The following is a 22,324-nucleotide window of genomic DNA, read 5'->3' on the forward strand; positions in this document are numbered from 1 at the left end:
TTGCTTCTGGTGTCTGTCAGGGTCCTGGTGTCCACTCTGTGTGCTTTTCCCTCAAATCTCAGCTGCCATCTCTGAGCCCAAACTGAGCCCCTATAGCTGTGCCTTGCTCTCAGCGGCGTGTCTCATCCAAGCGTACCACTGCTCTGCTCGCCCTGTGCCACCCCTGGCTCTTCACCTAGGTTTGCCCCCATCCCTCCCTTGACCCGCCTCGCTCATTCTCCTCTCGAGCTCCTGTCGGCATTTTTGTGCCCTCACTGCCCAGCTTCTCGTGGCACACTGTCACTGCCTGTCTTGAATTGCAAAGCAGACTTAGGAAACACTTTTTTTCCCAAGTGAAAAAAAATCTAAGAAGATTATTTATCTTCGTCTTTGCCAAAGTTTTCCTCTTTTTTTTTTTTACTGGAGGAAAAGAAATTGGAACTTGAATATGCTTTGAAGGAAAGGTGCCTCTCTAAAAAGGCCAAGTTTGGTTGTGATGGGACTTTGGGGAGGTGACGCTTTATCCTTTTGTTAAGAGCGTTATACAGTTCCCTGGGCTAATCTGTCCCCTTACCCACGGAGTCCATCTGGCTGGGAGGGAAGGGAGAGGTGGGATGCTGGATTGTAGGGAAACTATGGATTTCCAGGTCATGTGCTGAGACAATCTGGGCTGTTATTAGTGTAGTGTGAGTGCTAATGACTTTATGTTCCTCTGAGAAGCTGAGGAGGTTGGTGAGAAATGAACCTCTTGTCCCTGGTGTAAATGCTGATGGCTCTTCTCAGCTGCTCCATCTTGTTGCTGCTGGACAAACTAGTGGCCCAGCATGGAAAGTGTGCTGGATTCCAGCTCCGGCATAAAGCTCCTCCATCCCTGATGCCTACAGGCTGAACGAGAGGGAGAGGCAGGACTTGCACAGTATAGAATCATAGAATCATAGAATCTTCATGGTTGGAAAGGGCCTTTGAGATCATCGAGTCCAACCATACACACACAAAAAACCCCCTACAATCTCTGCCACTAGAGCATGCCCTGAAGTGTCACATCTAGATGTTTCTTAAACACCTCTAGGGATGGTGACTCAGCCACCTCCCTGGGCAGGCTGTTCCAGTGCCTGACCACTCTTTCAGTAAAGTAATTCTTCCTAATATCTAACCTAAACCTCCCCTGCCGCAACTTCAGACCATTAGGAGAAGTAGGAGAAGACCAGGCAGGGGGGTCACTGTGGCCGCCTGGGCCAGGCACGGAACATGCTCTGGGGTTTGTGTCGCCCTGCTTTGCCAGAGCTGGTATTTGTTAAAAGGGAACCCTATGAAAGATTTTGGAAATCACCCTTTCTGGGTATCAATTTTAGAGTATTTTGCGAAAGGCTGGAAAAATGTCAGTGGTTGCCAATACTAACACAAACAAACAAACATGAGATGCAGTCTTTTTTTTCTTTTTTTTTTTTTTTTCCTTTTAATTAAATTTTCTGAGCCACAATGTGGGTTTGGTGTCCCCGATCTTGCTGGAGGAAATGTAGTGTGCCTGCTAAACGTGATGTGGATGCTGCTGCTGCAGCTCCTTTGAAGACAGCGATGCTGAACGTTTAGCAAAAATATTCTTTTTCATCTGCACTGCCCAGTAGTGAATGGACTTAAATGAATATAACCAGACCAGTTTAACACGCTCCATCTTCCCCCATTGTCATTCTCTTGACTTCTGTAATACCATAATTTTGCTATTATTCGAGTCAATATAAACTCTTCTATTGTACAGCAGTCCCGTATTTCTCTAGTAAAGAAAAGAAGCAAGGAAGCCAATTGCTGATAACTCTTAATGCCTGAAGAAAATGACATGAAACAATTCTAATCTAAAAAGCTTTAGTATCTAAACCCATCTTCTGAGACTCCCTCATACTCTCTAAAGAAACAAAGGCACACATCCGCTCCCCGGGTTCTTTGATGGTCACATTGAAAGTAAAGTAGTTGCATTTATATTGTGGTATCTGAAGTAAATTTGTCTAATATGGCTGAGATGTCACAGCCCTATTAACTACAGCTGCCCTACAATGCAGTGTATTTTTAAACAGGCAGGTAGGATAAAATATAATTGTTTGTCTGCTGAATGAATTTTTCTGTGGAAAAGAGTGAGCAAACCGGTTACATCTCAGTATATCCAAATCTTCCACCACGACTTCAAAGAAAGCAGAGAAATTAAATGAATGAAAAGACATTCTCCTTCATGTATTCAGATTCTCTAGCCTAAAGCTCAGAGACCTTCCTGCACTCATTTCCCGCCTTTAAAAAATGAGCTTTGCACAACAGATCAGTGGGAGCTCTTTCAGCACTGATTTCTTTTTCTCTTCTCTCCGTGTCTTGCAATTCTGTTTGCGCACTCAGTTTTGATATGCTGTCTTCTTCTTGGGTTAGGTGCAAAATGTACTTCCATAATGAATGAATGTACTTCCCCTTATAGGGCATCTAAGAAGATACCTTATACCTTATGAGACATCTAATTAGAATCACCCCTTGAAAAGGTACTAACTAATGGCCTGGTCCTACTATGTACTCCTCGAGCAAGTGGGGATTAAAGGTGCCTGGTCTTGCAGCTGTGGGCCATAAAGGAGATTACTTGTTGGCCTGGCACAGACTCTTGTGCATAGACCCTCTTTGCTCTATTTCATAAATTCTTCATGAGTCTGGCATCTTCCAGAGTCTTAATCAGTTTCAGAACCTACAGACGCAGACTCTGGTGCTGTTTGTGGGAGTTTCTAGGGTGCTTTAATGAGGCACAGAGGTAATTTTGCAGAGTCAGGCTGCAAGTAGATGTGTACCTGTGAGCGCCAGTGTGGGACTGTGAAGGAACTGAAGTTTCTTTTTTGGGAAGGCGGATGGAAGAGACAGTGACAGGCTGTGTGGAAAATCTGGGAGCAGATTCCCTCCCTCACCTGGAGGGAAAGCGTGACATCTTGCAGCACCTATTGAAAATTAGCACAGGGGTGAAGGATCTAAAAGTGAAAAGAAAGGCGTAGAAAAGAGAAAGGTGAGACAAATTCTTCTAGGAAACGCAAAAGTTAAAAATTACAAGGCTTCATTCCTCCCTCTCCCTCTGCCCTGAATCCTGCTGCATCTGTGAGATTTGAGTGATTCAAAGTGACCTAGGAAAGGCTGAAGAAACAGAGAGGGCAATCTACGTAGGCATATATTTGGGTCATACTGATGTAGTTAGTATTTGTATACGCCTTTATCTATGCAGGACGTACAGAATAGTTATATATGTGGCTATGCAATTACCATCATATCATGTACAGTTTCCAAAGGATTGTGAGAGGTTCCCGTGCTACTTTTGTCAGCATCTTGGCTTCGTGGGTTGTGTGACCGGACGAGTTTTGGGTGTTCGAGATGAGCATGTAATGCTCCTGGTCTTTCATCTAGCAATTCAGATAAGCACATCTGTAATTTTAAGTATATGAACAACAGGGTGTGGACGTGCTTTGAATTATGCGTATACCTCAATGTTTTGCTGGATAAAAGCAGCACAGCAGAGTAATGAAAAAAAATTAAAAAAAAAATAATAAAAAAGCTCATCAGGCTAAATTTAGGTCAGGATCTGCAGTTCATCTCTCTGGACACCTGATGCCTGTAGCTAACTGGGCTGACTGGGCTGCTCCAGGAATGATTTTTTATTCCACTAATCTGACAGCACCCGTCATTTTCTTATACACAAGTGTCCATACCACTAAATCACCTCTGCCATCGTTAGTGCTAATTGGCTCCCTCGCTGTACCCTCAGAGGAGCATGAAAAGTCTGAATGGAAGCTGAAGGCCCATCTCCCCACTGAACGGCACCGGGACAACCTGTGAATTTATAACAATTTGTGCTTTCACGTTATGCTCCCTGGTCTCGCTACAAAAGCCAGGGTTGCTACTCTCGGCATTTTCTGCCAGGACTGAGTTTGCCCACGCAGAAGTTAAAGCGTACTGGCCACTAGTAACGGCTTGCGTTCAGTCATGTTTTTCTGCCAGTGGGTGCCCGCGTGTTGCACCCTGGTTGTCCTGGGTTGAGCAGCACAGGACTAATTTCTCTTCTAATGCTGGGGAAAACTCCACTTTTCGAAGACTCTAGCATCTGAATTTGTGAAAATATTTACTTTATAGCCAGCTAGACCATGTGGGATTCAAGGTCTCGGTGTTTTCAAGCTTTGCCAGGTGCCGGGATGAGGAGGAGCGAGACCTGGGCATTTGACCCAGGCTGGCCAACAGGATTATTTCATACCGTGAACATCACATTCTATATAAATTAGAAAGTTTGCTGTGTAGTTTCTCTCTCACTTGATGGCGGCAGTCCAGAGAAACTCCTTGCCCCGGTTCTGGACCCCTGAGCCCTTCCCTTCCTCCCGAAGCTGTTGCGTTTGCAGTGTCCGACATTTAATGTCCACTGCCAGGAGTGCACAGCTTTCTACTGATAGAATTGGCGGAGTATAATTCTTCTATATCGTATATTAGTATCGGGATTAATACTGGTTCTTTAGTATTATTGTTAATTATTTAGTCTTATCCTATTAAATCTACTTATATTTCAACACTTGTGTTTCTTTCCTTTCCCCGATTCCCCTTTCCGGGTGGGGAGGGGGTCATCAGGTGATAGAATAATTGTTTAAACGACAATAAATTGTTACGGGTTTTCTCAAACCATAACACTGGTGCTCTGGGCGGGCTCCAGCCCCTGGTAAACAAGGGAGACAGAAGCGGGACGTGAGCGGAGTGGGAAGGCAGATGGGTGTTGGCACAAGGTCAGTTGCCTTTACAAAATGCCACCCTTCACTTCAGCTGCGTCATGCTCTCTGATGTATCATATCTTATGACAGATAAGACAAAGCTAGTAATTTTTTGGCAGACTGAACAAAGCTCACGCAAGAGTAGGTCTTTTTACAAAAAACTTCTCTTTCAGGACCCTTCTGAGAAACCCCTAATTGTCCTGGAAATTCTGTTTTACATGTAGATGTTCAGTGTGTGATCCTGAAGCAGATCTTCATTTTTGAGCAATAATCCTTTGAGGACTAAGTAAAAATACATCCTTTTTTTTGCAAAGAAATTTCTCTATCCTTTTCCAAAACGAGCAATGAGCTTCTCACCTTAATAAGGACAAGAGAGGGAGAGGGGGAGAGGCGGAGTTGACATCTGAATTGGGTTCCATTATTTATTTTATATAAGCAGGAAATCTTGAAATCTGCTTCTGAGAAAGGAGAAATGGGGTAGGCTGTGGAGAATGGAAGTGTCACGTTTTCATTCCCAGGAAAATGAGGGAGGAAAAACAGAGTCCTGCCAAGAGAAAAACAGTGCTCTTTGTCCTCTGTCACTTCCGATGCGGCCACGCCAACTACAGTGGAGTCCCTAAGGGAAACAGAGCTCACCAGAAGGCACAGAAATAATTTCACATGTTTTCAAAGCCTGCTCTCTGTTGAAGCTATTTACATTCTCTCTTTATCTTGTCAGTTCTAGGCCCCAAGGGTCTTCCTGTCCTTTTCCTTCCAATATGTGTGGGTGAATTGTGGCATCCTTTCTACTCTCCTTCATCTTCTTTAAGGTCTCCACTTGGTTTCCCAGTGAGATCCCCATAGATTTGCTATTTGGCAAAACGCAGCATCATTATTCCATACTCTGCTCTAAACCTTATGTGTCAGTCTCCCCCCAGCTTTGCAGGTTTTGTTTGCATAAATGAGTGGATTGCTACCAAAAGCATCTGGATTGGCAGTTTTGAAGACTTTAATCCTCTTTTTCATCCACAGAGCAAAAATAATGCAGCAGCAATGTGCCTGGGGTGACTGCTGTGCTGGCTAACAGCTGGGACAGAACTGGGGAATTTCCAGAACTTAAAAGCGTGACCCCCTTTATAACCTGAGCTGAAGGTAGGAGGTCTGTAAGAGACCTGTAAGGACCTCTAGGGAGTGGACATGCAGAGAGAGCGCTAGATCACAGGCTGGCTGCTCAGTTGCATGAGTTTCCGCTGAAAATGAACTCTTTCCAAGTGTCTGGGCTTTACAGCATTGCAAATCCCGTGCAAGTCACCGCCTAAGAGACAGCAGTCATCTTATTGCCTGTACCGGAAACTGTGATTCAGTCCTAAACTAGAGGAAAAATAATCCGTAGGTCAAGTTGGTCCTAGATTCTCTGCAGATGCTGCCGGCAAATTCACTGGGCTTGTTTTACAGTCATGATTCCGTCAAGGTTACAAGGTTATTTGTGCCCCTGGCTGTCCCAGATCTCAAGCCTCTGGCCATCTCCGGGCCTTGGATGAACTGGCTAGTCCTCTTTCTCCCGTGACCCGGACAGAATACCCTGTGCAGCAACGGAGCCATCCTCCAACAGGTCTAGCTCATAGCTCCATAGAAATAAAGAGCTAGAAGAGATGTAGAAGGTCCTGTAGTCCATTGCCTTGTCTCGTGTAGGATCACTGGTACGCAAATCATCCCTGACTGACATTTGTGCAAGTCTCTCCTTGAAGCTCTTGAGTGATGGGAGACTCCCCAGGTAAGAGACTCCCAGGAAATCTATGTGACCAAGCTGCTTTCCTTACTTTTTAAAAAGTATTTTCTAATGAGCAGCCTGTATGCTTCTTGCTGCAGGGTAAGGTACCATAGTGGCTGTTGCTGATTTTCTGTAAAACTCCTATCCAACCCATACCTTTCCATCCTGTTTCTGTGCTGCTGGTAAAATCAGCGGTGCTGCAGTGTAAAATCTCGTGCATACCCCTTCTCTAACCTGTTTCTTCCCCAGACCATTTCTACGTCCTGTTAAGGTCATTCTGAATCCTGACCTGTCCTTCATTGTACATGCAGTCCCTTGCAGCTTAGTGCTAATACATTTAATAAGCATAATCTCTCTTCTGTCATCCCATCTGTAGTGAAAAAGCTGGGTAGAAGCAAACTGAGGACAAGACATGTAGAACAGTTTTGCAAAAACAATGATGGCAAATAACTGAAGGCAGGTAGGTCATATGATTCTCAGAGCTTATGCTTTTTGTTTTTCCAGTAAGTGCCAGGATGCCATTTTCTGGGAAATCCCTGTTTGAAGTAAAGATATTTATTATTAATAGTATTTTCACTAGCTGTCATATCACTTGTGTCTCAATCACTAAGCTACATTTTACTATTCCTAAATTATTGCAGAGGTCAGTATGGCTCAACTCCTAGTCTGGATCAGCCCTTGGGTCACTTCCATCCAGGTGGCTTATCTCTCCCTGAAGGGTGCTGCATCTCGCCGCAGGAGGCATCGCACTGGTTCCAGGTCAGCTGTGCCAGCCAGGCATCGCACTGCCTTCACCAGCCAGAACTGGGACAGCACACGGCAGCTGCTCTCTGAGGGACAGAGACACTGGCAGAGGGTCTTCCCGGGAAGGTGGGAAACATGCCACAGTGGAAACTTGGCAGAGTTCAGCCACAAAATATAAAATCTGGTCTGGATGGGAGACTCCCCTTTGAGGAGCTCTGGCATATAAGTTTCATGCCCATACCTGATACCTACTCATTCAGAGAATAAGTAAAGCTGGATTTAAGAATTAGTAAATCCACAAGGGTTTTTTTTTTTTCTGGGTGCCGAAGTCATTCACTCAGGCCTTAAGAAAGACATCTGAAATAATAACTACGTGTAGAAAACTACAAGTAGGTATGCTGCTTCCTCCTTTGTCCATCTCTTCCTACTGTCAACTTCAGGGCGGAAAATTATGCAGCTGGGGACCCCCAGGGGAGCTGCCACTAAGCAGGGGTCAGGCCTTCTGGTTTCGCCTCTGCCTGGGTCATTAATCACTCTGTGACTATAAGCAAATGTCTCATGAGTCTTGAGCCACAGTAGTAAAATAGTGGTAAAGATCCATCCAGCCCTCAATAAATTACTGGCTGCCTTTAGAATCTCCTGAGGAGTTCAGGACCATCCCACAAGCGCAACAGCTCCACGAAACACAGACCTTGTCCCCAGCCTGTGGCCAAGGGCTTTGGCAGTCCTAAAGGTAACACTGGCCACCGGGCCCTTCTTTAGCTGGTAGGAAGAAAAAGATGCCAGTGATGCATATCTCAGCCCAGATATGTGTGAGTTGTCGTGCTTATCATTACCATTGTTCATTTGCTGCAAAGCAGGTGTTAGTTCAGAAAAAAACCATAAAAGCTGCATTCTGGATTGTTTGTTCCTCGTTAAAATGATCTGGGCCCCTGTGGGCATGTGTTGTCTTAATATTCTGGTGCTGAGAAGTGCCACATTTTCATAATGAAAGCTGCTGCAGGAAAGCAATTCCGACCTCAGATAAAAGGAGAAGATTACACTTGCCACTCGAGTTATGGTATTAGAACAACTGATTTTATTTGTTTTCATTTTATTTTCCCTGTCAGCTGCTGCTGAACCTCTGCGCAATGTTCTTCAGAGATGTTAATTGTATTTTGTGTGTCTGGATCCCCCTAAGAAATGACAAACGTTTTCACTCACAAATTAGATGTCTCTTTTCATTTAAACACCAACAAGGAAAGCTAATTTAAGAATGCTGGAGCCGTTGTTCCAGCAAGGGCCCTGATGTGTGATAGAAGCTGACAGATTTAGGGACATAGAGCAACAAACTCTGTGTTGGGAATGTAGATCTATAAGATACTCATTTAATTTCTCCCTCAGCTGGTTCAAGTGAAAAAAAGGGTCACATCTATGGAGTAGGACGCAGCAATAAAATAACTTCATTCACTTTTCAAGGGTACTGTCACATAATTTATGTCCAGCATTGAAGCGGACACAGCAACCTTTGGACAAAGTTCCTAGGGACAGACTTGAAGGCTTTTTCTAAACCTTGAAAAGGCGGAAAGTACTGGTAAATAACATGCAAAGAGATGGGGAGCATGTTGAGTATGTGGACCTATGCAAAGTGGGAGGTAGGGAATATATTGGTGGTACTCCAACCGGTTGAGCTGCTGAATGGAAAGGGAAGATGACCAGATCAGCCCCTGCTCTTCTGACAGAGGCACCTAGGGAAATTCACCCAACGTGACCAAAGTCATGCTAGAGTTGCACCTGAATATAGTCATTTAGCTCTGGGAACTCAAGCCCAAACGTGGGCCTGACAGCAACACAAACAGGTATTTCAGGAACAGCTCCTTTCCCCAGGCTAGTTACTAGGACTTCACGATGGCCAAACAGAGATGCGACACAGGTGCTCAGCAAGTGTTACTTCTCCCAATCACCCTGGCGAAGAAAAGACAACAGCACACCTCCTTTTTGGGCAGCTCTCCCTTCCTGCCTTCTGATTCTGCACGGCCATATTGCCTGTGGAAAAAGAGTATGTGACCAGCAGGGAGGCAGTGGAATATCTTCCCCTTCTTTGCAGACCAGTGTCCAATGCGTGTTTCAGAGCTGGAGTTCTCCTCCCACGTGTTCAGGGTCTGTTGGTCGTGGTTTTCCTTTTTTCCAAGCTGGTTCGAGTGTGCTCTGAGCAGAGGCAGCTTTGTAGCATTTAGGCAGCAGACGCTTGCTGATAGGCTTTGTGCTCCCGTGTGAAAAGTGCAACAAACCTTGACAAGAGTCAGTCACTGTGTTTGTCAGTAAATGCTTGAAGGTGACTCCAAAATACATGTCTTTTGGCCACATTTTTCTTGCCCGGGTGCTCAAGAGAAATGAAGTCACCCCCTACATAGTTCTGCAGCAGGACTGCCAGCTGCTGTGGATCCTGCTGGACTGTGGCCTTGTGGAATGGGCTTTCTTATCTGTAAGTTGGCTAAAGCAATTTTCCAACTTCAAACTTTATCTTTCCCTGTGGCTCCAATAATTTGCCAAATGGGAGGTTCAAAGGAATTCAGAGCAACCTTGGTCCCACTTGTGCCAAGCGTAGCATAGACCCTTGTAGAGAATGGTGGCCTGTTAACATAGAAATTAGATAGCCACCAGGCACCTTGTGCCAGCGATCAGCCAGGAGGCTGAGGGGACAGGGACCGCCACACTGTGAAGCGTTTCTGTAGCAGCTGTGTGTTCAGCCCATGACATGAGAGTTGCTAAGAGCTCCCCTACTTATTTTCTAATGTCATTGGGCAATAGGCAGAGCTGCAAGAAAGCTAATTCCCAGAGGAGATGGCTCTGACCGCCTGCAGCCCCCAGAGGGGAACCTCCTCAGGCACTGAAAGCACACAGCATCTCCCAGCACAGCCTATGGACTGTAAGCCGGGTTTTGGCAATTTTACCTATGCTAAGTAGCTTCTTCCTCCGTAAGTGGTCCTACTGCAATCGGTGGAGTAAGTTCCTACCTGGGAGAGAAAGTCAGGCAACAGCTGGTCCTCAAGAGCTGTGAGTTAAAAGTCTAGCAAGCAAGATGATTTCCATAAAAATGGAAATGAGTCAGAGAGGGGAGGACCATATTTGAGTGCAAATGCAAGCAATTAGCTCAAAGCCATTACTGTAATGGCTAGAAAGACTTTTTTTTTTTATATTATTATTATTATCATTACTGAAATGCATTTTTTTAAAAATGTAAATATACACAGTACAATCCCATCTATTTGCCAGAGCATGAAGTAACCCCATTTCAGTGGTACGTGCAGAGAAGTCTGTGGAGGCTCTTAACCACAAACACAGAACGGTACAGAGGAATATGAATGAAGGCATTACCAGGGAGCACTTGAGAAAGGCAGCTGTGATTAGGTGCCAACACAAATATTTGCTCAAACTGAAAGCTGGACTTTCAGAACAATTTCTAGGAATACCTGCCCGGCACTACCTGCCTTCCTGGCCTTGACCTGTGCTGGTGCCCCTCTTCCCCATGGTATTGCTTTTCTCTTGTTTGCCAGCAGGCGCTTTGGAGGATGCGTGGCTCAGATACAGGACTCACAGGTCCCATCATAGGCTATCACACAGAATCACAGAATCATAGAATGGCAGGGGTTGGAAGGGACCTCTGGAGATCATCTAGTCCAACCCCCCTGCCAGAGCGGGGTCACCTAGAGTAGGTTGCACAGGGACGCGTCCAGCTGGGTTTTGAACATCTCCAGAGACGGAGACTCCACCACCCCTCTTGGCAGCCTGTTCCAGTGCTCTGCCACCCTCAAAGTAAAGAAGCTCCTCTTCATGTTTAGATGGAACTTCCTACATTCAAGTTTGTGCCTGTTACCCCTTGTCCTGTTGCTGGGCACCACTGAAAAGAGCCTGGCCCCATCCTCCTGACACCCACCCTCTAAGTATTTATAAGTGTTGATAAGGTCCCCCCGAGTCGTCTTTTTTCTAGACTGAAAACACCCAAATCCCTCAGCCTTTCTTCATGAGAGAGGTGTTCCAGTCCCCTAATGGGGATGCACTCCCTTTATGGCAGCACTGTGGACTTTCAGGGTCCTGGTAGTGCGGGGAACATGTGTCGAGCGCTATGGAAGTCATGTGTCAGTCTCAGGGTACTCTTGGACAGCCTTGGATTTTTATTCAAAGAGAATTTTAAGTCCTATGTCTCCACTTCATCTAATTTTGTTGCATTTCCAACTACGTGGGTAAAATAGATGGTCAATGAATTCCATCTGTTTTCTATGAAAAAGGTGGTGAAAGTGAAAAGGTTTGGTTTTGTTCACGCTGGGAGTACATGGAGGACTTCTCCCTGATTGCGAGTGGAAGTGGATTGATTCTTAGGTTGCTTGTCTCTCCATCTTCTTTTTGCCCTTGAAATAAGAAAACAAAGATAACAAAAGAGGAAAGCCCCCCAGTTACATAGTGTAACAGTTGTTTTGGATGGATTCAAAGAGTGCAGCTCAAGATTTTGGAACCCTGCTACCCACTTACAAGGTGGGCAGTGCAACACGGTCCCCTGCAAACCACTTTCAGATCTCTGTTGTATTTGTTTGAGGGAAGCCCTAGCATCAAATTGAGGTAACAGCATGAAGCATTACCTGTATGAAACCAACCTTAGATACACACAGGAGGTTCTCAAGAATAATTCTAATAATTCTGAGGTGATCAGTCCCCTGAGGGAGACACACTGCCCTGCTGTAAAGAAGATCAACTAGTCACGTAACTCAACCCAGTAAGCATGATTACAGCCATTCTTTTTTTTTCCAGTGCTGACAGAGTCTAGGACACAGAGGAGACATGTTCTTTTGGCAAACTGGGGAAAGTGTCCATGCTTTCTAGGTCCTGAGCATCAGTTCTACAGTTATAAATTTGGGACCTAAACTGTGCCTTCCTTGACAAATATTGGCATTTGTAGGGTTTTACTTATGTGGCTACAGTGATAGGGCGTGTGGGGGTATTGAGCTGTGCTCTCACAGCTCTGCAGCCCTGTTGTGGATCTGGAAGAATTGCCCTATTCCTGACATAATTTATTAGAAAAATATCTGGAAAAGCATAGTGTTACCAACAAGTGCATCTTCCCTGGCAGTGCCTTGTTTACGCAGAAACACCGAGTGGCTTTTTTGGCAAAGTCACTGTGTACAAGTATAGTTTTATTCACGCCAGTAGCTCTGCTAGTATCTGAGCTGTTAGTGTGGTGAGAAGGCAGTGCCCTGTGACAATCAGCCTGTTTGAAAATATATTTTTTTTGTGTCATTAGATAGGTAAGGCGGAGACTTGCAGGCCAACATGCCTTTGAGTACGCGTTCATGGTTCTCCCTGAAGGCAGTAGGAAGAAACAGGCGGAGATGGGGCAGGACAGGCTATTTAATCCTCTGCGTGGTGGTTTCCCCTACAGGCAGGTGGTGAATTCACTGTGTTTGGTGCTCGTGGAAGTACCCCTGTGCCTACATGTGCGTGTAATTTATGACTTCCTTCAGGGGCCTCAGTGGGTCTGAACCTGTCCTGCAGGTGATACGGAAGACGTTGTCTGCTGGAGAAAGATGTATCATATTTTATACTTGTTGTTTTGGATTCAATGAGGTGACAAATGTAAGCTTGTTTTTTATTACCGTGTGGCTGCTGTATTTCTCACAACTGCTTATCGAGGGTTGTCTGACAGATACAGAAAGTCCCGGGTTGTGCGTTTCTGTTATTTATATGCAAGGCCACTCTCTGCAATCCTTTCAGAGAGATGACTGACACCCTCGGCCCCGCCAGCTCAGCCTGGTGCTTGTTTCTCTGCACAAGGTGCTTCCAGCCCCCAAAACGGCATTGGGGGGGTGTGTGCTTTCAGCTGGCGCACTCCTCATGTCTGACGCTTAGAATAGCATGCCGAATTTTAGGCATGCAAGCAGCCCCACCAGTCTGTGGTTCAGTTCATGGACATGGCTGCTTCCACCAAACTGCCATCATGGACCAGCTGCAGACCTTTGGGCAGACATGGTGCGTGGCCCCATGCAAAGCCAGTCCGCACCAGTGCTGTTGTCTGGGCATTTGTTACGTGAAAAGGGGCCAAGCGGTTTTGGCAGAAGATAAACCCCCTTGCGTTCTAACACTCCTCACCGAGGTGGGAGGCTAGGTGCGTCTAGATTTAAATTCTGAGTGACGCCCAATTCAGCACTATCAGTCCAATCGCGTTTAATATGTATTAAACTATTACGATTTGGATACACTAATAGTGGACTGCACCTTCAGTCTAGTCGTGCTCCTGAACTAGCATGGCCTCTCTCGAGTTTTTGGTCGCGTTCAGTGAGAAAGCGAAACGACTAGCTACTTAAACAGTGCAGTTTATTTAAACAACAGATATACAGGTTCTTTAGGATTGCTGGTGATAAATACACTGTCTGCAAAGCACGTGCAAATAAAGATAGTGTTAAGTATACAAACGCGCGACAAATTATAAATGATACAGCCTGGCTATAAATGTAGGGTAGAGGTTCTCTAGAGAAATTTCTAAGTCCCCGAGAAAGCGCTCGGTGTAATCGAAGTTTTACCCAAAGGCGTCCCTATGGAGGGGAAGAGAGGCTCAGCCCGTCGACTGATCCCGGAAATCAGCGATGGAGTTCTTCGTGATGGTGTCTTCCCTGACATCCCCTCTCTCTTGGGCTATTTTATACTATTTTTTATCTTCAAAGTGGAGTTTGAGTGACTTTAGTCATACGTACTTTTATTATGATTAATGTACTCAAGGAGGAGTGTTCGCACCTCGGGGGCGGATAGCCTCCGGGATGGAGGTGTGTTTTGGTACATTGTGGTGAGCAAAGTTCGCACAAAGGACAGCATTTCATCAGCATTTGACGAAATGTTGGCTCGGGTAGCGTGTAGGCCGCTTATCTGTTCCGTAGTGCCATCTCGTCCCCATATCTGCTATTCGTCACAAGGGAAGGCCACGGAACAAGCGTGTTCTGTTCCATCCCTCGTGTAGTTTCGCAAACAACCTTGTACAGGGAATCGCAGATGTGGCATTCTTCGCGTGCTAGCTGCGGCTGTATTCTACCTCAGAAGCCTCTTGATTTTATGACTTTCCTTAATGTGTGAACAATGCTGTATTTTTGTATTCTTGGCCAATTTAGTAATTATTCCACAGCATTGCTCAGACCCGCGGGCTGTAAGCACAGAAGGCATCCTGTGGCCTGCCATGACCCTGACAGCTGTTGCGCCGCAAAGCAGGCGTAAAGTCATGGCACCGTGATGCTTTGGTGGTGGAAACCTGGAGATGCGGTCCTGGAAGAATCCAACAGCAGGAAGGGAAGGAGAGTGCCTCTCCTTGCCTGCAGCAGCTTTGCCAGGATGTTCCCACTTCATTCAGTCTCATCTCTGGACTCAGGAAAGGGGGGCTGGTTTCTGGGATGGGTCCCAGAGGGCCAGGGGCTGGGGCGATGGCTGGGTGGTTGGATGTCCTCAGTTGTCCTCTTTCCGATTTACCTTCATGAGAGGCGTCTCCCGCTCCCGGCATGTTTCTGTGTGGGAGTGGGAGAGGTAGCAGGAAGGGGCTGTCACCTCCCTGTGCTTCCCCAGCATAAAGCTTGTGAATGGACGTGAAACACTGTCTTGACCTTCTGGCTGGTGATCGGCTGCCCTGCGCTGTTTAAACTGGGTAAGGAGTCATTGCCAGCTGAGGGAACTGCATCTGCTCATTGCACGCACCACAGCCCCGCAGAAAAAAAAAATGGTGACACTCGCTTTGAGAGGAGAGCCCGGTGTGGTGGGTCCAGAAGGCTTTCATAAGTCAGTATGTGGACTGCTGCTGGAGCAGGGAACACCAGTGTGAAACTAGAAAAGAAGGATGTAGTTCATTTCAGCTCAGGATGGACATCAGTTACTGACACAGTCCATTAGTGGAGCTGTTTGTTATACCAACTTAATCGTGTTTTCAGAAAGAAAAGGGAAAAAAATAATCAATATGCCCAGTTCATTTTAAAACGATAAATAACCACAGGTCTCTCTCCTGCCTCATTTATAGTATTGGTCTTGGCTGGGAGAGCGAAAGGTGCTGTGCTGGGCTGTTTGGCCAGCAGAAACAGGCACTACGGCTCTCTCTGAACTCTTTTTCTGCCTCCAGCCACTGGAAAGAGATCCTGCTTTTCAAGGGTGATGCACGGAGCAGCTGCAATACCATTCTTTGACCTAAGCTTTCACATCCATCATGACTCCTTGCTGCAAGATGCTTTTTCTGCTCTGGCCATTTTAACATAGCTGCTCCCAGCACTCACTGCCTCAGTCCATGGCCATGGAAATAATTTCCTCTATTCATTATGTCTAAAAGAAGTCTCTGAACCAGAAACTCCAATGGTTGGTGCAAAGACTGTGAAGGCAATAAGTAAAAAAGGTCTCCTAGTGAGCGCAGTCCTTGGGTCATTTTTCGCTTTGCAGTGCACAGGGACTACATGTGCCTTGAGATGCCATGGTCAGATGGAGAGGGTGAGCAGGAACCACACCAAGCCCAGACTTCCAGATCAGAGACTACCCAGCGCATGCATGAGCGATGTGCATGGTCCACAAGAGATCAAAGAGCATTTCTTCTGTATACCCTCACGTAGCACAAGCCACAGTATGGGAAACATAATCACTTGTATGAAACACGGGGTATTTCTTTTTGCTGTGCTTGAAGAGTGTAATTTTACCACTATTTGCTTTCACCGGTTTTCTCATGAGTCTTCTGTAGTTCTTGAAGATTCATAAGATTGGCTGGGAAATCACATGACTAATAAGAAAACACTAAAGGTGGTGTTTTTTTGTTTGTTTGTTTGTTTGTTTGTTTTATTAGGACCTGTTAGATTTCTAAGTCTGCTTTATCTCGTTGCAAAAAGATGGAGAAGAAATGTCCCTAAAATTCAAAAGAAAGCTGAAGACCTAGGTGGTAGGCCTTTAAGACATACTGTAAATATTGCAGAAATTATGATGAGCTCACAGCAGTTTGTGAGAAAAATCTGTCTACTTAAAATACAGCCTCTCAGAGATCGGGACCATAATTTAGACTTGTGTGTGGAGAAATATGCTGTAAGTGCTTAACAAATTATAAAAATAATAATAACAATTAATAATAGATGAAACCTGAAAAAAAGATGAATCACTGCATTAGAGAATCCAGCGAAAATCTTTTGTTTCTTGTCAAGGATCCCGTGCTGACACCCGCACCTACTACAGCAGCGTATGCTGGAAAAATGCTCTGAGACAGGGCTTGGCTACGCGGATTTACAAACTGGGGGGTGGGAATCTGGGCCACAACATGACAGTCTCATGAATCAGTAATAAACCTCACTCTGCGCGGCTTGCTGCGCTGTGAAGCAAGTGCCATCTTTGCAGGGGTAGATCACGGGTTGGCTACAGGGCAGTGGTGTGTCTGGTCCTGGGATGGATGGAGCAAGGTGTGTGGGAAGGATTTTGGAGAGAGTGGCGTTACAAAGCGGGGGCTGCGATGACCAGGGTTGTCAATCATCATGGAAAAGACCAACTCCCAATCACCAGATCTGCACAGGTAATTGAACAGAGAAATGTTTTCCCAACGTTTTCCATGGGAAAATGAATGAGCTCCCTGTGAACCTGCCAGCAGCCCCAGGTGAGGCTCTGCATACCTGCCTCCTCCGGCCGGCTCTGGGTGTTGGCCGCTTGTCTCCCAGGGTGTACAAGCAGACATCATCCTGCATGGTCACGTTAGGGTGCATTTGTCCTCAGAGTGAGTCTATCATCCACATGGAAGCCCACAGCGGGCTGCGTGCATAATGCAGATCATTCCCCAGCCCAGGGCTTGAGCTCTCCGTGCGCCGATCCCAGAGAGAGTAGCATCAAGTGCAGATGCCGAGCAGAGAGGGCATGTCTCAGCTTTGCCAGCAAAGCAGAAATCCCAGCTAAATGGCTAGAAAGTCTGCCCGGGGCACACCTGAAGGCAGGAAAAGCCAAAGGTGTGTGGAAACATTGGATGTATGGTAGCATTTCCTGTTAGCATCCTTTTAGAGACACATTTCTGCTGGGTTGTTTACTCTGAACTGAACAGATCTGTACATTGGAGATTGATTTTTGGTTATAGAAAGGTTCTTTTTGCTGTCTTGAAAATGTAAAGGAGCCATAAAACAATAATAAATTGCATTTTTTACTATATGAAGTCCTCTTTACATTGCCAAAGTGATGAAAATTGGCCTGAGTGTAAAATGAGCCTTAAACCTAAATTGCAAATTGTTGTTCTCTTAACCTCTGTCATCTTCTCTCAGACTATGAGATCTTGAGGTCTGGCTCCACCCTTCTTCAGTGTTTGGAAAGTGCTCAGCACGCGTGGCAGGCTGTTGTAAACATGTGATACAGAAGTACAGCATGATGGGTTACAGCTTGGGCTTCGAGCTGGTTTGAAGAGAGAGTGGACACGATGCCCAGCTCAGAGCTCCTTATCTTTCAAGTGGACAGAACTTATAATGAGAAGTTATCAGTACAAAAAGTACTGCAAAAAATGTCTAAGCTGGCCAGTGATGCAGGGAGATTTCCTCACTTCCTCTCTCTTCTTTCATGATGAAATTATCTTCCCCCCCCGCCATTAGAAAATTCTCCATTATTACATAGTGCTTTCCTCATTGCCTCCGTGCAATCTTTATGCTACATTTCAGCTATATAAGAGAGAGGTCCACCACAGCTAGGCAGAAAGCTTGTTTGCCTCCTTTTTTTTTTGTTGGAGTTTGCATACAACAAGGTATTTATGCCCCAGTGATTAAATTGGGGATTTTTTTTTTCATTGAAGTGTAATCCTTCCTATACCTTTGTGTCCACTTCATCTTTTCCTTCTTTTTACCCAGGAAAATTTATTTGCCATCCCTCCCCTTGGGCTGACCTTTCCATTAGGATCCACTCCAGGCTCCACTCTTGCTCTGTTTTGCCCCTCACAGCCTCAGAGACTTTTATCACAAGATGGTGAAAACAGTGAAAGAAGGAATATCAAATATCCATCACTATTATTAATGGTTACTGCAGTTTCTCAGGATGATGAAATACACCTGTTCACAGAGCAAAAGCATCCAGGAGACCCTGCCTGTGGCCTTGTCTGTGGTGACAATGGCCAAGCTTTGCAGAGACATAGGGCAAAATTTTACAAGGGCATGTAGGGACAGGACAAGGAGTAATGGCTTCAAACTGGAAGAAGGCAGATTTAGATTAGATACCAGGAATAATTTTTTCACTATGAGGGTGGTGAGACATATGAACAGGTTGCCCAGGGAAGCTGTGGATGCCCTATCCCTGGAAGTGTCCAAGGCCAGGCTGGATGGGGCTTTGAGCAGCCTGGTCTAGTGGGAGGTGTCCCTGCCCATGGCAGGGGGTTGGAACTGGATGGTCTTTAAGGTCCCTTCCAACCTAAACCATTCTATGATATGATATGGTTCTGTAAAATAGCTATTGGTCCCAGATGAAAAAATATCTCAGTTTATACTATGTGGTACAACACATAGAAGGGTGGCATGATGAGGCAGATATGGTCAGTGTGGTTTCAGCATGGCTGGAAGGAGATAATGCCCTATGAAAGGACATTTCCTCTTCTGAGCTGGGACCTGGAGCACAATCATCCTGTAATGAATTGGAAGAGAAAATCAACTGCATATAAATCGTCTGGATTTAAAATTGAACCACACTTAATGACAGTATCTGTTTCTACCTACCATCTCTGCGCTCACCCTAGTCCCAGTTACTCAGGGCTTTTAGTGCTGCCTCTTTACCAGCTCTTAACCGTACTTGAAGGAAGAGAGGAAGGGAAAAAAAATTCCATGTTGTTTCCATAGCTATATCTCCTTTCCCATAATCTGAATGACAATCTGGCATCAAAGTTTCTATTGTCAGCTGTTCTTGAGAGAGGATGAGGAAAGAAAAATTTCTTGAGGTTTCCAATTACAACCGTAATGCTCTCCACAGAACAGAAAGCAATATCTGTCTGTAATGCAGACAGGTTGAAACAGAAGATGTAGAAGAGGAATACCAGAAACGAGAGTGTGACACACACATACAGAGATGTTCCTGAAGTCTATCCCCCAATGATCCTCTGTCACGATTTGCTGAAATACTCAATTTACTTGTCTGGGGATGAAAAAAGAAGAAAACAAACAAACCAACCCCAGAAACAAAGAACGGTGTGGGTGGAGAGGGGGAATGTTCTTCTTCCCTCTCACCACCTCCAAGGTTTTTGGAAAGCTGATCGCTTTCATGCAGCTGGACATCCTTGTGGGTATCTAACAATATAAAACACCTAATGACAGGTAGCAGCTGGCATATTTTAATTTTATCAGAATGTTGATATTACTGGTTTTGTCACATCTTGGACCTAGCTCCTGTCTCAGTGACACTAGCGAAGTCAGGCCCTCGCTCCGCATCTCTCCTGGGGCTGCCAAGGAGAGAACCCGGTTTGCTTTGCTCAGTCAGCTCATGGATCATCTTCCACATTTCTCTGATTGCAAGAAACACTTGCCCATGTCTGGAGGGAATATGATCAATGCAGTAAAACTGGTGCTGTGCAGGAAGGTTGGTAGTTCCTTGGTTGGTTACCTGTGGCATTTTTGGGCTCTCATTTTAAAAACTGAAAGAAAATCAGCATCCTTTTCCTCTCCAGTAGTTTAGCCTTACCCTATTTGTTTTCCTGCTTCCTGAGGGTTTTTGTAAGTAAGTGTTACAGGCTGTTTGACTTATCAGATGCAGTTGTAGGTGATAAGCTGATGACTTATAAGAGCAATTAGCGCAACCAACAGAGACACCAGGCACAGAGTGGTTTTGCCGGAGTGGTTTATGGAGAAATGTTATCTACTTAGACACTGTTCTTTCCTGAGCTTGTCTTAACATTTCTTTTGAATCTGTTCTTTTCTAGAATCCTTGATCCTGGTGTCTCTCCATGGAGGAGTTGCCTCTACCTGCGCTGAGAGTGTCAGTGTTCTAACTGTGCCCAGGGACAAGGGCAGCAGGAGTCTTTCAGTTAGCCCCATAAAGCATTCCCTGCTCCGCTTCTCGGATGAGAAACCTGAGATGAAATGAATATAGCGCCAGGCGTCCCAGAGCTGTGTCAGAGAAAAATGGGTGCTTCACAGAGCTCATTGCTGGGAGCTGCCAGCTAGTTCTCTGTTCACTGGCAGCCTGGGCACAGCCTTGGTACTTTACAAGCAGTGGGTGACGTCTTGAGAGCTGGCTCCAAGGAGTAAACCACACAGCTATGTCCAGCCCCAAGGAAGGGAAGCTAGGGCGACCATCAGCTACCCCAATATCTTATCTGTTTTGGACTTCTTGGGGTAGATAAAGGCTCTGGCATGAAGTAAATCAATTCCCTTTCCTTTTGCCTGGCTTGGTCCTGCCAAGAAAAATCATTCTTCCCGTCTCTGTAAAAACTCTCCGTAGCACTGTGAAGAGGCAGGATCCACATCACAATATGGGTCCACCTCCAGAAGCAGCCTTGTAAGGTGGCCTGTCCTGTAGCGTCTGGAAATGCAAAGGAAGGGCACTGCTTAGTTTACTTCTCCTTGAAGTTTATTCCTGCTTTGAAGGTTTTTCCAGCTTGTTTCCTGAAGCGTGGGGAATTCCAGGCATTATCTTCCCTTTTCATCACCTCACGGGGACCTGCTCTTTGCCTATTGGCTCTGTCCTTGCAGCCAGGTGGGGTGGGTGAATGAAGCCAATGACATTGTTTCTACCAGTTAAAAAAGTTCTTTTGTGGACTTTGCCGCTTATTTTAGTGTGGAAACTGCTCTGGACCAGGCTGACAAAACCAAAGGTAATCTGTATTTCTAGCAGGAAGGCTCACTGGGATAATTAGAACTCTGCCTGTCCTGACCAGCCCCTTTCACTGCACATGCAGCCTCCAGACGTCTGGAGTGACAGCTTCTTCAGGCTCTAGCCAAAGGACTGGGATGCACTTTCCCCCCACCTTTTAGTTAAATGGAAAAGAACAGCCTTCTCTGCACACAGTGTGGCATGAAGCCTGTCTTGCGGAAACTGTAAAATCCAGGGTCTGGGGTCTGTCTCTGCTTCAGTGTTTCAAATGCTGACCTAGAATATATATAAATCTACATTAGAGCCCTAACAGCGGCTATCGGGTTGTACTCAGGCTGGTTGTGGGTGCCATGACCCAGGAGTGGTGCACGGAGATGGACACATGGGTTTGGCAGTAAAGAAGGGGCTGCTCAGCCACAGGGTTCACAGGAGAGCCTGACCTGTTTTTTTCTGCTCGGACGAGGTCATGCACCATCTAAATTGGTTAAAGTTCCATTTACTGCATCTGAGGCAAGTGCAGCCTGAATACTGTGATCGCTAAGGGTGGCATTTTGGCTCCAGCATGCAGCCTTGGTTAAAATGCATAGAATTCTGGGCTGGTAGGCTGCCGCTGGGAACGAATTTGTTTCAGACTTTGTCCTGTACTGCTGTGAGCTCAGTGCAGCCACATTGCGCGCTGCCAGAAAACCGGGGAGAATTAATGGGAAGTAGAAGTGATTCAACCCTAGGGCCTGAGAAATTCTCCTCTAATGCCAGTTTTCCAGCTGAGCAGTACCTTGACTTTAGTGGAATTACCCCTGATTCATACCAGTGTATGTAAAGGTCCTGGAAACAGAGCAAATCGGGATGGGTTTGGTGTCTGACTTAGCTTGCTGCTCACGTTTTAATTCTCCAATATCAAGGGTGACTTGGATGCTGATCCTATTTTCTCTCAAATCCCAGAATGCAGGTCCGTGGAAATATGCTTTGGATTTGGGCCCCATCTCTGACAGCCCGTCCTGTCTAACTTCACCATCCATCTTAAAGAAAGCATAAGCCTGAACAGCCGGTGTCACTGAGGAAAACAAATGAAATTTGAAGAATGTGTTAGGTTTAAGATCAGAGATGGATACTGGAACGAAGAGAGGTTTACAAGCCCAGCTTGCTTTGTTAACAGCTCCAGAGAGGAGGCAACAATTCTTTTAACGTGATTTCTGCCCTGGCAATGTTCCTTTAAGAAGAGCGAGGCATAGTGAGGAACTGTAAGGTTTCATTCCCACTGATGGGGTCTTTGCTGTGAGCGTTGTTATTCTGATCAGCTTTGACATCGTATAAA

The sequence above is a fragment of the Chroicocephalus ridibundus genome, chromosome 3 (assembly GCF_963924245.1).
Source record: "Chroicocephalus ridibundus chromosome 3, bChrRid1.1, whole genome shotgun sequence".
Lineage (NCBI taxonomy): Eukaryota > Metazoa > Chordata > Aves > Charadriiformes > Laridae > Chroicocephalus > Chroicocephalus ridibundus.